The following is a 12589-nucleotide window of genomic DNA, read 5'->3' as shown; positions in this document are numbered from 1 at the left end:
ACCTGCTTTGTGAATATGCTAGAATGTACACTTAACAAGAACCCTTAACAATTTTTAAGTCAGTATTATTCTGATCCATTTTCAAGGCTGTGTTTCTCTGTTTTCCAGCTACAATGGACAATTTGTTGTAACATTTGGATTAGCATCATAAGTTTTGTTTGGTACTGTTGTTCTAGCCATACTTGGAATACGTGTTTTCTTATATATTTTTGGGGGCAGTTTTGGATGCCCTCAGAGGCAACCTTGTGCTTCTGCCTCCCATCCACTGGTGATGTCCAGACTTCACTGAGGAGAAAGAGGTGATCTGACAATAGTCACAGTCTGTTAGTCTGGGTTTTAGCTCTGCTTGGAAGGAATGGTAACTGCTCAAGGCTTAATCTGAGGTGCCTTACTCTGTTGCCCTAATACAAAGTAAGTGATAGAAACTGTCTACTGCACAAGGGGGCATAGAATATCTCAATATGGAAAGTGCTGCATGAAATCATTCCACTTATTGGTGTTATTGGTTGTCACACTGACAGTGACTATAAATGTAGGATATTAGAGGGGGAAAAAAATCATATTATATAGTCAGTTACATGATTTCTTGGGATAGCCAGATTTCTCTTTATTTGTGTGTGGCTCTTTCAGCTGTAGGGAAAAGAAAATACTTAAAGGATCAGAAAATGTTTCTCTAAAGCCAGGAACAATTGTCTGCAACCTCAATAAGATAGAGCATATAACTGCTTCTTACTCATCTTCCAAAAGCAGCTCAGTTCCGGAATAACAGTGCTCTTTTGGGCTATATTTCAAGATGGTATGATTATTCTCAGACAGGAATTACAAGGATCGATAGCAAACCCAACACATCCTTTCTTTTCATGACAGATTCGCTGATTGCCACCAGAGCAGTAATAATGCACTGGTCAGCATAAACACTAGAATCAGTAATCATGGATTTTTGTGTCCATCTTAAAGTGTGTTTAAGGTTACACAATTTGTTGTGATGGGTTTGCACCCACAGGTCATGAAGAAGGAGAATTGTTTGATCTGTTCACTTTCCCTTCTCCCTTGCTTTTATGCTTCCTCCTTGAGTTGGAGCTGGGCTGTTTGGTGTCTCTCCAGGGATAGAGCAGGGCAGAGAGAGCATGCCTAGCCAAAAAGATTAGAGAAAGGTCATTTTGAGATACCAGTGGTTTACAAGATGCAGATTTTCTTTGCATATCCTACTTAGGAAGTAGTAAAGACCAAGATTTTCCATGGGTGTGTGTGTCAGGAGCTCTTACTGCACTGGGATTTTGGTGAAGCTGAGTGCAGGGTTGCTTTTCCTCTGTGGAGGGCCCTGTGCTTTTGCTGGATTTTGGCAGCTTGATATGGAAGTGGCTAGGTAACTTGTGTGTATGAATTTCGGTTTTGTTTTTTTTTTTGGCTTTTTTATGTGCCATCCTCAATTTACTGAAGCTCTGTGACTTTTTAACCTGCTGTCTGTAGGCCGTTGTTTTACAAGCTCATTAAGGTGGCACGGATAGCGATGGCAGCGATCCTGCCCCCCTCATGGGTGCTCATTAGATGGCTTCCTTGTGCTGACATAAGCGTTGTGTAGTCATGCTCTGAGCTGGGTCTGGGAAAGGATCCAAGTTAAAAATAATCCCTTAAAAAAAAAAAAAAAGGAGTAAGTTTTCAGCAGGATCTGTTCCTGGATCTAGCTCGCCATCATTCTCACACTGGCCTGGAAAGCTTGAGGGTCTGTACTGGCACAGAGGGAGGTGAGCAGGAGAAGCTGGGGCAAGGTGGTCAGGGGTGTACTGCTGGCAGCAGGGACGCTGCCTGCTTGTATGATGTCAGCCTGAGGAAATGGGGCTCTTGTGATTGTGCTGCCTGTCTTCCCTTAAGTGCATCGGCCCAGTAACTTCCAAAGTTGTGAGGCAGTTTTGGCCAAATTTGCCTGAAAAGCAGTGTTGAAGGGGTGAAGGTCCCCTGAGCTCAGCAATTTATGGTATCTGGTAGGCAGACCCAATCAACTCTCCCCAGTGATCAAAAGTTGTCATCTGGGGCTCAGCTGCTGATCTCGTCAGTTATCCTCTTGTGGCACAGTCCCACTGTCCCAGTTTGGGTTGAATTGTGCCCATTTCGCTGTTGGGCCAACTGTTGAATTGCTGATGGGAGAAGAGCATGAAATGCTGTCTGGGAGTGGCTGTTCATTTCAAAGGGCAGGGGTTAATCCTCTGGATCCTGACTGCACAGGGAGCTGCATTTCCAGATGTGGGGTGGTTTTAAAATTTGTTTTCTGTATTAGCTTTTTTAAAAATTCTGCCTAGGTATCAACATTTCTGGAAGCTGGGATAGTTGAGAGGCAAAATTTCATTAAGTTTTTTTGGTGTGGCCAACTGTTAAACCCGTAGGTCAAACAAGTCTTTCTAGCTGCAGTTCTACAAAGCATTCCTTGACTATCTGGCAGCATCTTTGTGCCCTTCTTCGTCCAGGTTCAGTCCCCATAAGGCTGTGCTCCTCTTTGGTGGGTGTGCCTGCGTTTCACCTGCTCAGCCTGCCCTGCTGCAGGGGCAGCCTTGCTCTGCACCATTGCTGAGGAGCTAAGATGAAGACACACATTGTGGTTTCCTGCTGTTTTGCTTTGTAACCAGTCCACTGGTAAATATAGCTTGTGTGTGGTTATAAATTCATTCTCTCATTATGGGTGGTTGTTGTGCAATAATTATGTAGAAATTACAACTGAGAATTGTTGTGGATTTTTTTGTTTGTTTTGTTTATTTATTTATTTTTTGTGCTTGATATGTGCTGCAGTGAGAAGAGCAGGCTTTGGTTTCTGCCCTAACAAAGACAAGGCTACAGGCAGGTGTCAGCCTTTGGCATGGACACAGGCACCATCTAGCAGGCTGCTGACTGTTGTGTGGCGAGACGAGCACTGCAAGGGAAATTGGGACCTGTGCTATTTGGACACTTTTTAATTTTTTCTTGCTTTACTCTGTGGGTAGACAGGCTGTGCTTCCCTGCAGCTTTGGTACTGTACATGTGTTTATTCTGAAATGAACCCCTCCTGTCTCTTTGGAGGTACATTTCCCGAAGCCCTAGTATCTCTGGCAGCTTCCAGCGCTGCTTTCTGGGCAGTCCTCTGGGTCCTGCTGCTGGGCTGTAGGGCTTGGGGTCTCTGGCCCCCGCAGAAGTGCTCAGGTTCTGCTCCCCAGAGGTCTTCCCTTCATATGTGGGCCCCCTCCCGTGATCCCTTCTTCTGTTCAGATGTGGAATCAAAATGTGTGGGGGTTTTGTTGATTCTTTTCCCTCCCGTCCCTTTATTTAAAATTCCAGTCAAGCAGATCCAGAACAGTGCTTGTCCCTGCTGCGTTCTCATTTTCCTCTCATCCCTCCTTTAATTTTACATTATTCCCTGCACTGTGTTTGCAGGCCATATGTGTCCTTTGAACTCTGAAGAAGCTGTGCCAAAAGGAAGCCTTCTTCTCCTCCCCTCCTCCCATCGTGGAGCCGCTCTTAGATAATTGCAATTAGTAGACAATGCGGAGCGAGCCCAAATGTGAAGTTCATGGGTGAGTGTCTGCAAAATTCCTGAGAGCTTCAGAAACGCTTGCGCTTGATCTGTGCTTTTGCCCTTTAACCCTGCAGCACTCCCTGAGTCCGAAGCAGCTCTGGGAGCTGTTTGTAACCCGCATTTTCCTCCCGGCGTTGCCGGCGAGGCACAGGCGGTGCTGAAGCCTTGGCAGGGCGCCGTGGCTCAGCCGGGATTCTGCGCGGAGGGAGGTGGAGCTGCCTGTCCCTGTGTTAGGGCACCGGGAATCGGCGGCTTCGGGAGCGGGCTGGAGCAGAGCGAGCCCTTCAGCCCTGCTGCCGGGGAGAGGCGGGCAGCTCGCCTGCCGCAGGCTGACAGGAGTAGGGAAAGTAGAGCTCACCCTGTTAAACAAGAAGCGGGAGAATTGCTGCTTGTCGTTCCCGAGGTGCGGAGCAGAGGGACGTGCTGCCGGGCTTAGCATCGGCTGCTGGCTGCGCCAGAGCGATGGCTGGCAGGTCGGGCTTTAGTGTTCAAAGGGAATGTCCTCCGTGGAGAAAGGTGACAAGTGCCTTTTGTGTCCCTTCCCTCTTCAGCCTCTGAGAAGTGTCTCCTGTGTTAAACCAGGTTTCTGACCTCATTTCTCAAAGGAGTTTTAAATTACGAGAAATAGGAGTATTAATTAGTGCCCCGTTAAGTACTTGTAGTCAAGTATGATAATTTTCTTGAAAGGATAATGTATTAGATGAATAAAAATACTCTCCATTAAAAAATGAATACAAAGTCATTTTAAACCACAAAGATTATTGTACATTTCTGAAAAATTAATGTGATTAAAGCAAAATATATTTAATAAATTAAAAAGACCCTGTAAGGCTGTTTAACTTGTTGGTCTCATATTAATAATTTTCAAATTTAGTACTAAAGAACTTCGACCTTATCTTCATGGATGGGAAGTGATTTCTTCCCTCACTTCATTTTTTGGCTTGTAATTATTAGGTCTGAGTTGTGGGTGCAGTGATTTTCCCTTGGTTTGGTTTGGTTTTTGTTGTTGTTTTTGATAGTTTTAGTGTTGTGTGGGGTTTTTTGCTTTTCTGATGTCTTTCTCAGAGATTGGCCACAGAGAAAAACCAGACTCTAGACAGTGATCAGAAATTATATGGAGATTTCCTTGATGGATTTAGTTAATGTGACCTACTCATATGCTGCTGTCTGGATTTGGAGGCGAGAAAACTCCAAATACCTGAGTATTTTCAAGGATATTTCCTCCTGTTTGGTTTGTCTGTGATGTGATATAGATTGTGTCTGCTAGGATCATATAGACTTCCTTCAGTTACTTCATGTGACTTCACACAAGTTATATTAATTTTTTCTGCATATAGTTTGCCCCCTAGATTATTTTTGGTTTAGAATCTTCCTTAACTCTCTACTGAGCTTTTACACATTCGTCTACTTAATGAGAATTGCTCTGTATGTTGTGGAAGACAATAAAGTAAATGATTGGAGCTGGAGACATAACCCAGATTTATGAGTTTGCCTGGTCATTTATGAAGTTTATGTATTGACTTAAAGAGGACATCAAAAGCTCAGTGTAAAACTGGGTTTTAATAGTAGCCTGTTTAAAAAACTTCAGGTTTTGTGGCATTAGGAATGAAGGCACTTCCTCACCAGGCTCAGCAAAACTTTGCAAGTATTTTCTCCCCTCTTGCTTGGCATGTTCTCTTGTTGGGGGTATCTACAAGGCAGGTATTTGGTATGTGATTCTCCCCAGACTCTTGTTCCCTGTAACAGGTCTGCAGTACAGATTCAGAGAATGCTAGCAGTCAGTTCTCAAGGTTTCCTACTTTATAACTTGTTATGGTTTATGGTACCTGAAATCCTTTTTAAAATATTTTTCCAACAGACTAAAAAACAGAAGAGAATTTGGGTACCATACAATGTTCTCTCAGATGCCTTCTGAACTTTCAGGCTATTTGATAATGATGACTGCCAATTTTTTTTTTATTTAAGGCACATTTTAAAGTATTCTTTGTCTTTAAGAAGACAGCCTTTGCATCTGATTCTTCAGCCTTGTATTTTACTTTCTACTTTCTTCTTCTTGTCCTGTTCCAGCTTTGACAAGCTTATGCAACAAGTCATGATAGCTTCCTCGATTTCTGTTATATCTAGAGGTGCTTCTCTCAGCAGAGCCCTTACAGGCTACACACGTGAACAAGAGAAAGAGATTTTACTTGTCTTTAGGACGCTAGCAGAGCTTGCAGTGGTTGGATCATTGACTACTGAAAGCCTTGAGACATTTCTTCTTTTGTTTGGTGGTGGCTAGGTCTCCTCGGTGGTGTATGGTAATAGCTCTGGAATTCAAGGAGCAATGTTGTCTGTGTGCTCACAGAAATGTATGTAAGTTGTTACTCTGTTGTTACTATACCAAGTGCCTCCCAAGATGAATGGTCTGTACTGCCGTAATGTTTAAAAGTATGATTATTAGTCTTTTCTGGTCTTAAATGATACCAAAGCTATCCCCTGAAAATTACTTTGAAAATCCTCTTAGTACAAAGGATCTCATTTTCAAAGCCACCTCCTCAGGTTACAACTAAACTGAGCACCCAGCTGGCTGCGGTTGTGGCAGCGCCACGGCTGCTGTAATGACACCCGCAGGTGTGGCCATGTGGATGTCCCTGTGCACAATCCATTTTGCCTGGCTCCCACTGTGCTGCTTGGCTTCCCTTGTTGTTTGTGTGTATTTTCCTCACCACTCACAGAGGACACAGTCAGACTTTTTAATATTATGGCACCGCAGTTATAAATCTGTCGAAATTGCAAGGGCATAACAAAGAGTAAATCTGACCGATGGCACTGTTATCTTTTTCTTTGCATTTCCATGGAATTCTAGCTGACAGCGGCCCTTAATAGAAATTCGTTATTTGCAAGGAGCTCTGTTTAAGCTAGCAAATTATTGTGCCAATGTGTGACACTAACCATACTGCAGAATAAAGAGCAGTGAAGTATTTATGATGCTAAAATAATTTCAGGTCATGTCTTTTTTTTTTTTTCTTTGTGTAGTTTTGCTTTTATTACTAACGCTGAAATGGTTCTTGCAGTGCAAGTGAGAAAACCAGACTGAACCTCCTGTTTTTTTGTTGGGCTCCCAGCTGGAAATCCCTCCCTCGATTTTCCATTGATAAAAGTGTCACAAAGGGAATCCAGAGCAGAGGAATAGGCGGAAATAGAACAATGCAAAGTCTTGGACTTGAATCACAAAGAAAGTTAACTAATGTAGATATGGAACTGGACGAGCTGCTGCTCCTTTCATGACCAGGTTCATTTACCTGTGGTTTTAGCATTTGTGGCTGCCCTCAAAGCCATGTAACAAATCACCTATTTATTCTCTCTTTGCTGTGGAGGCTCTTTAAAAGGACATTGCAGAGCATTTTCTTCTACCCCTTCCTACGGACTGCTTTATTTGACCTTCAAGAATTCAGAGTCTCAACAGGGGCTAGAAAACTCGCATACAAGAATGCTTTTATTGTTAATCTATAAAATATGTCTTTCACTAATAAAATAAAGATGTGACATTTATAGAGCTCTGATAAGGAACATGGCAGTGGAAAAGGCCCAGGTCTCCTGCTGTTCAAATTAAGGGCAGCTGATTTCAGCGAGAGAAGAACCAGGCTTATTAAATGTGCGTTTTAACACGTGCACTCAGGTGTTCCCATAATGCTCAAAAAACTTCCAGGAGTATTTTGCAAGACTTGAGAAGTAACACCATAAAGAACTTTGTTCATTTAAGTGACTGAAACTAATTGGTGCTCCTTCAGAGTTTTTTGAGAAGGAAGATTACTTGACCTTAGTTTTATTAATTAGGTGATTAAGTTTATACTTTTCCTAGACTTTCTTAGCATTGTATCACTAAAGCAGTGGCTTCAATTGTATTGCTGCTGTGTTTGACCTTTGTGTCAGGGTCAAAGAGCTGACATAATGACGTTTGCCACAGTGTCTCTGTGGTCACTTCCCTCATGTAGATGAGGGTCTGCATGCAATGGTGTGATGAAAGGGCTTGGAAGCCCCTGTGGAAGACAACTGGTGAATGTCTTGGGCCGGAGGCAGCAGGGAGTGCGATGGTCTGTGATGCAGAAGCTCAGTCCTGAGTGAGGCAATGGCCTGCTTTGCTGTAGTGGGAGCAGCAGGTGCTCAGCACCCCATACCAGTGCTCAGCACTGTGGTTGTCCTCTGGCATACCTTCCCATGTGAAAGACTAAGCCGTGCTCTTGTCTTTCCCTCCTGTTCTCCTCTGTTCTTTTTTCCCCCTTTTCCTGTCTTTCTTCAACCTGCCAAAATGAGAGACCCACACACTGAAGTCTGTTTTCTTGTTCTGATGGTTTATTGTCATGGGATAACAAGAACATGCACAGTTACTGAAGTATGGAATGATAATATAGCAGGAATGGGTTATGTAATGAGCAATAAGTGGGATATACTTGGCCTATCCATATGTTATTCAAGGGTAAAAAGAAAAATACGCAGAATAGTGAGTAAATGAGAAGGAAGACTGGAAATAGTGTTTGGATTTATAGGACATTTCAAAGCTCTTTCTCTGACCCTGTAAATCAAAGTGGTTATATTTTGTGCTGGGTTTGGGTTTTTTTACTTAATTATTATAGGGCCACCCTTCCTTGAAGCCAAAAAAAGATACATAGCAGGCAAAACCACTTTAAGTTGAAAACCAAGTAAGAATAAATCATGGTGTGCTACTTTAATAATGCTATTAAAAAATTGCTTTCCAGTGAAGCGTACTGAAACCTAGGAGTAGTAACTGCTTTAAGTGATACAATTTGTCTAGCATTTTGACAATGCAGGAGCTTTTCCGTCTTGTCAGTGTAAGAGTCAGTAAAGCTGGGTTTTTTACTGCCACCACTCTGCCCAGCATGCTATTTCCATGCAGAGGTGGACTCTTCATGCCTGTGCCTTTTCATCATAATGAAAATACATAAGAGATATGTACTCTGTGTATGAGTGAATATGACAACCCAGGCCATTTATTTTCATCACTATTTTGCATAATATGTCTGCAAGTACCATATACAGCAGAGGAAGACGCTAAGAGCCAATTCTTACTAGATCCTAAATGGGATACTAGTTGGTGAATGATTGCAAACAAAGCTACCCCACACTGTCCTTAAGAGAATCACTTTTGGAAAAGGCATGTTATCTGTAATAGTGGGCAGAGCATCCACTGAATCAGAGTGTTTTTGTTTAAGAAAGGGCTGCCAAACATTGAAGGCAGAGAAAAGCAGTATTGTTTTTTCATGCTCTTGGTGCCAAAGAAGCTAAGTAAGGTAACAGAAGAAAGGGGTAACGTTCTGAAGGCGTTTGAGGTTTTTTTTCTGTTACAAATAAAAAATGAGATGTTTATAAGAAATGAGGGCAATTTACTTGAGTGTTCTGCTTTGGACAATTGTAACACTAATAGGATGGAAGCAGTATAAGCAGTTGCTACAATTATAGCTGCAGTTACTAAGAGAAATCCATGTTCTGTTATTTGAATGAAGCATTCACTGTGTGGCTGAAAAGCAGCAATATCTTAAAGAGACAGGGAAAGAAAATTATCCTCATTTTTGTTTTGTTTATTTTATTATCCATGTGCTTTTTTTGAGAAAGTTTGTGCATGTGATTCATCCAAGAGTTCAAACCCAGTCTTTCCTTTGCACCCAAAGCAGTATAAACAGATTGAAAAAGAAGTAAATGTGCATTTAAGAAGTATATATGTACACATATTAAAATGAAAGTATCTGCAAGAGAGCAAAATGTAGTGATTGAGTTTGTATTCCCTGTAGCCCATTAAAACGTATGGGTCATGCACAAATTATTCAAAGGACAATTTCTCTTCCATTTTCATCAGGTTTCTTAGTATTGTGAGCCATTATTTGCTTCCTTTCAGTGATGTGTCAACAAACATTGATTTTCTTTGTGGATGCAGCTGAATTTTATTCATTAGAGAGATTACAACACACGAACAGTTAGTTGTGCCTTTAGAGTATTGGCATTTAAGCAGTTTATAAGGAGTATGTTTGTGCTTTGGATGGAGATCACTTGGTCCTGGTGTTAGTCAAATTAGGGCTGAAGTAATGGAAATCTTAACTTTTCGCCCACTTCACGTATCTTTGATAATTTAGCATGTATGGTGGGCAGTTTCCAAATGCAAACAGATGGTGTGCTCATAAACACCAGGACACAGAAAGGTATTATTAATACCGGATTTGTCTCTTTGTAAATGAAGGATGCAGATCTATGGCTGGTACAAATTAGCATATTTCTGTCAAGTAAAGTTATGCCAACAAAGATGAAATGAGAATCTGTCTTCCTGGCCACTATTTTTAAACATAGTGCTGGAAACTGCTTGTGTAGTTGTCTCTGTACGTGTGCTTCTGTATTCCCTTACACTGTCTCTGTGGCAAAAAGTGTTCTCTAGCCATCCTTTTAAATTTTTTTCCAGATGACCAAACACAGTCTTTCAGCAGATTTCAGCCTCTTTTCCTTCTTTAAATGTCTCTTATTCCTGTTTTTCCCATTTTCCAGTTTTGAATATGAAAGTAACTTCTTGCGTCTCTATGCTTCCAGATGCAGCAAAAGGATAGGATGTCTTTACTCCTCTCCTTTCCTGCTTTTCCCATCCCTGTGGATTCATACATCCCAAGGAATTGCTTGAATTTAAGCTCAAGTTATGTCTTGCAAAAAGCCCAACAAAATAGTGTTAGTCATGCCTGTACAGTGCAGAGTGATTGACAAAGTTAGTGCAGATTATGCTGGAGTTTGCTGTGTGACTACACAGATGCTTTGCAAGTCCTGCTGTACTGGCTTGCAGCTGGCTCTGGACTTCCCAGTGGATAACACTGAACCAAATGGGATGAGCTGTTCCCACTCAAAATGTCAAATTTGTGTTCTTAATTTCCAGTGAGGATGTGATAGCAAAATCGTTCTGTAAAGGGTCATACACTGTTCTACTGTCAGTTTGTGAGGCTCAGACAGAAGGAAATGATCAAAAACACTCAATGCTTGTTATTTATTAATTGAGTTCTGGCAGAGCCTTGCTACATTCTGGCTTTTTGTTTGTTTCTTTGTTTACAAACAAAAAAAGACAAGCACAGTTCACAAAATAAACGAAAAGGGAAATTTGTTAACAAAGATTTCTGACAAGGAAGAAATGGGATTTGGGGGCATTTGAGTGGAGGTGCCTTGGAATACAGGGAGGGCAACTTGGCACTGTGTCACCCTCTCTGAGTGCTGCTCCTGAAAGAGAAGGATGCTTTAGAGAACAGCAGACCATGAATCTTCTGTGCTGGCATGCTGGGTTACCAGAAAGTATTTACCCTGGTAAGTTCTGTGGTGGGGATATTTTAAGTGCTTGCACTTTGCTGCTTGTATGGATTTACTCTCTTAAAAAAAAAAAAAAAAAAGAAAAAGTCAAACTAACAAGAAGCTCCAACTGTTTCTTCGCTTTTCTGTATCTCTGCCTTGTTTATGGCCATATTCAGGTAAAGAATAGTACATTGAAGTATTTGTGTCTTTCTTTACTATCTTTTACTTTCTTTTATTTTGTGGTTTCTTGACTTCAAAAGTCCCAAAGCTACTTAGAGCTCAGTCTTCTGCAGTGAACCCTATGCAGGCAGACACTTCCCTAGCTGCTGTGGCCCGTGTGGAGCTGTGTCAAAGCCTGGGGTGTGAAGTTTATATTGATGAAAGGTCTGAAGATTCAGTTGCTGGCCTCTCCCACCAGAGTTTAAAAAATAACCAAATATAGGTGATTTTTTCACAGGGATAGCTAAGAACACATCTCTGATCAGCATAATCCTTCTGCCAAATTTTTAGACTTTCTCCAAAGCCTGAAGCCATTTTTATATCTCGGTAAATTAGCAACAACAGTAGCAGCAGCAGAAGTAAATATAAGTCAGTGATACATACTTATTTGCCTGCTCTCGCCAAAATGCCTGATTTTTCTCCTGAAATTTTCCCTCAAAAGATCAGTTGGAGGCAGATATCAGAGGATTTTAAATAAAATATTTTAAAATATTTTGTGTTTATATTCAGCATTTTTTATTAAAATAATAATTCACTTACTTGCCAGAGTTGTAAAAAGCTAAAACCAAGGCTCTTAAGGAAGAGGGTTGAATGTTCAGTGTCATGGCTGCTGTGAGAATTGCTCTCTTTAGGCTGCTGGTCTAAAGGTGTTGTGTTCAGCTGCAATTCTATATGCCCTATCCTTGAGATACCCAATTCTCTTCCTTTCACTTTCCTCTACTGCTCTTCTGTGGTATGGTAGAAAAAAATGGTGCAGGAGATCATTCTTTCCAGGTCACTTAGATCTGCATTGTTTCAGTTCTTCTTTTCTTGTCTGCTTGACTTCACAAATGTTTCTTTCCTCCCTTTGGATTAGAGGTAGAACTTTAAAAAGGCAAAATACACAGCGAGCCTTGCTGGACTTATGCTCTGGCCCGGTCCTCATCAGTTGAGCCCCAGGGGTTCTGCAATTTACCCAGTAAACAAGAGGCCAGTGTCAGCTGTTGAAGCTCCTGCTGCTTTTCTCTGCTTTTACACCATCAGTGCTTTTTGGACTGTAGTGGTACCCAGCAGGGGTCTGTTGCAGTTCCTCTTGCCTGGTTAAGTGGCTGTGGTGGCTTTTCTTGAACCATGTCAAAACCGGGACCTGGGAGGTGCTGCACAGTGTACCCACGTCTACACAACTGCCTTGTTGGATTTGGCAGCATAACCAGTCGGGATACAGAAAATGTTTGCTCATCTGGGTCGCCTGAAGAGAACAGGCAGGTCTAGGAAGTTGGTCGGGGCAGGGCTACTGAAAGAACTTACAGGCATGCAAGATTCCTGCTCTCTCTGGCTGTGAGCTGGCATCCTGAAGCACTGCTAAAAATCCCCCTTGCTGTTCCTCTGTACTCAAATCAGTCCCAGTTGAAGCTGGGAGTAATATTTGCATACCTCACTGGTTGTTCAGGCTAAATTAATATTTGTATAGCACACTGTGTTCCCCATATTGAAAGGACGACATGAACACTGCTGTTTCTAGGCAGCTACATCCCGTGCTTG

At 41.9% G+C, this 12589-nt stretch overlaps 1 protein-coding gene across 22 annotated transcripts in view; it reads left to right on the top strand.

The window, feature by feature from the left end:
- The window catches only part of ATXN1 (ataxin 1), a 369363-nt gene that overhangs the window by 218731 nt on the left and 138043 nt on the right, over positions 1-12589 (top strand). For 2 of the 22 annotated variants that reach the window (XM_088169169.1, XM_088169123.1), the window contains exon 5: positions 3400-3539. The exons of the other annotated variants lie outside the window; for them this stretch is intronic. The gene's annotated coding sequence lies outside the window, so the exon portion shown is untranslated. The remainder of the gene's footprint in view (positions 1-3399; positions 3540-12589) is intronic. 22 annotated transcript variants of the gene reach the window in all.

This window comes from Sturnus vulgaris, chromosome 1 (genome assembly GCF_052056855.1).
Source record: "Sturnus vulgaris isolate bStuVul1 chromosome 1, bStuVul1.hap1, whole genome shotgun sequence".
NCBI lineage: Eukaryota > Metazoa > Chordata > Aves > Passeriformes > Sturnidae > Sturnus > Sturnus vulgaris.
The sequence above is the reverse complement of the archived record's forward strand: the minus strand, read 5'-3'. Positions and strand labels throughout refer to the sequence as shown.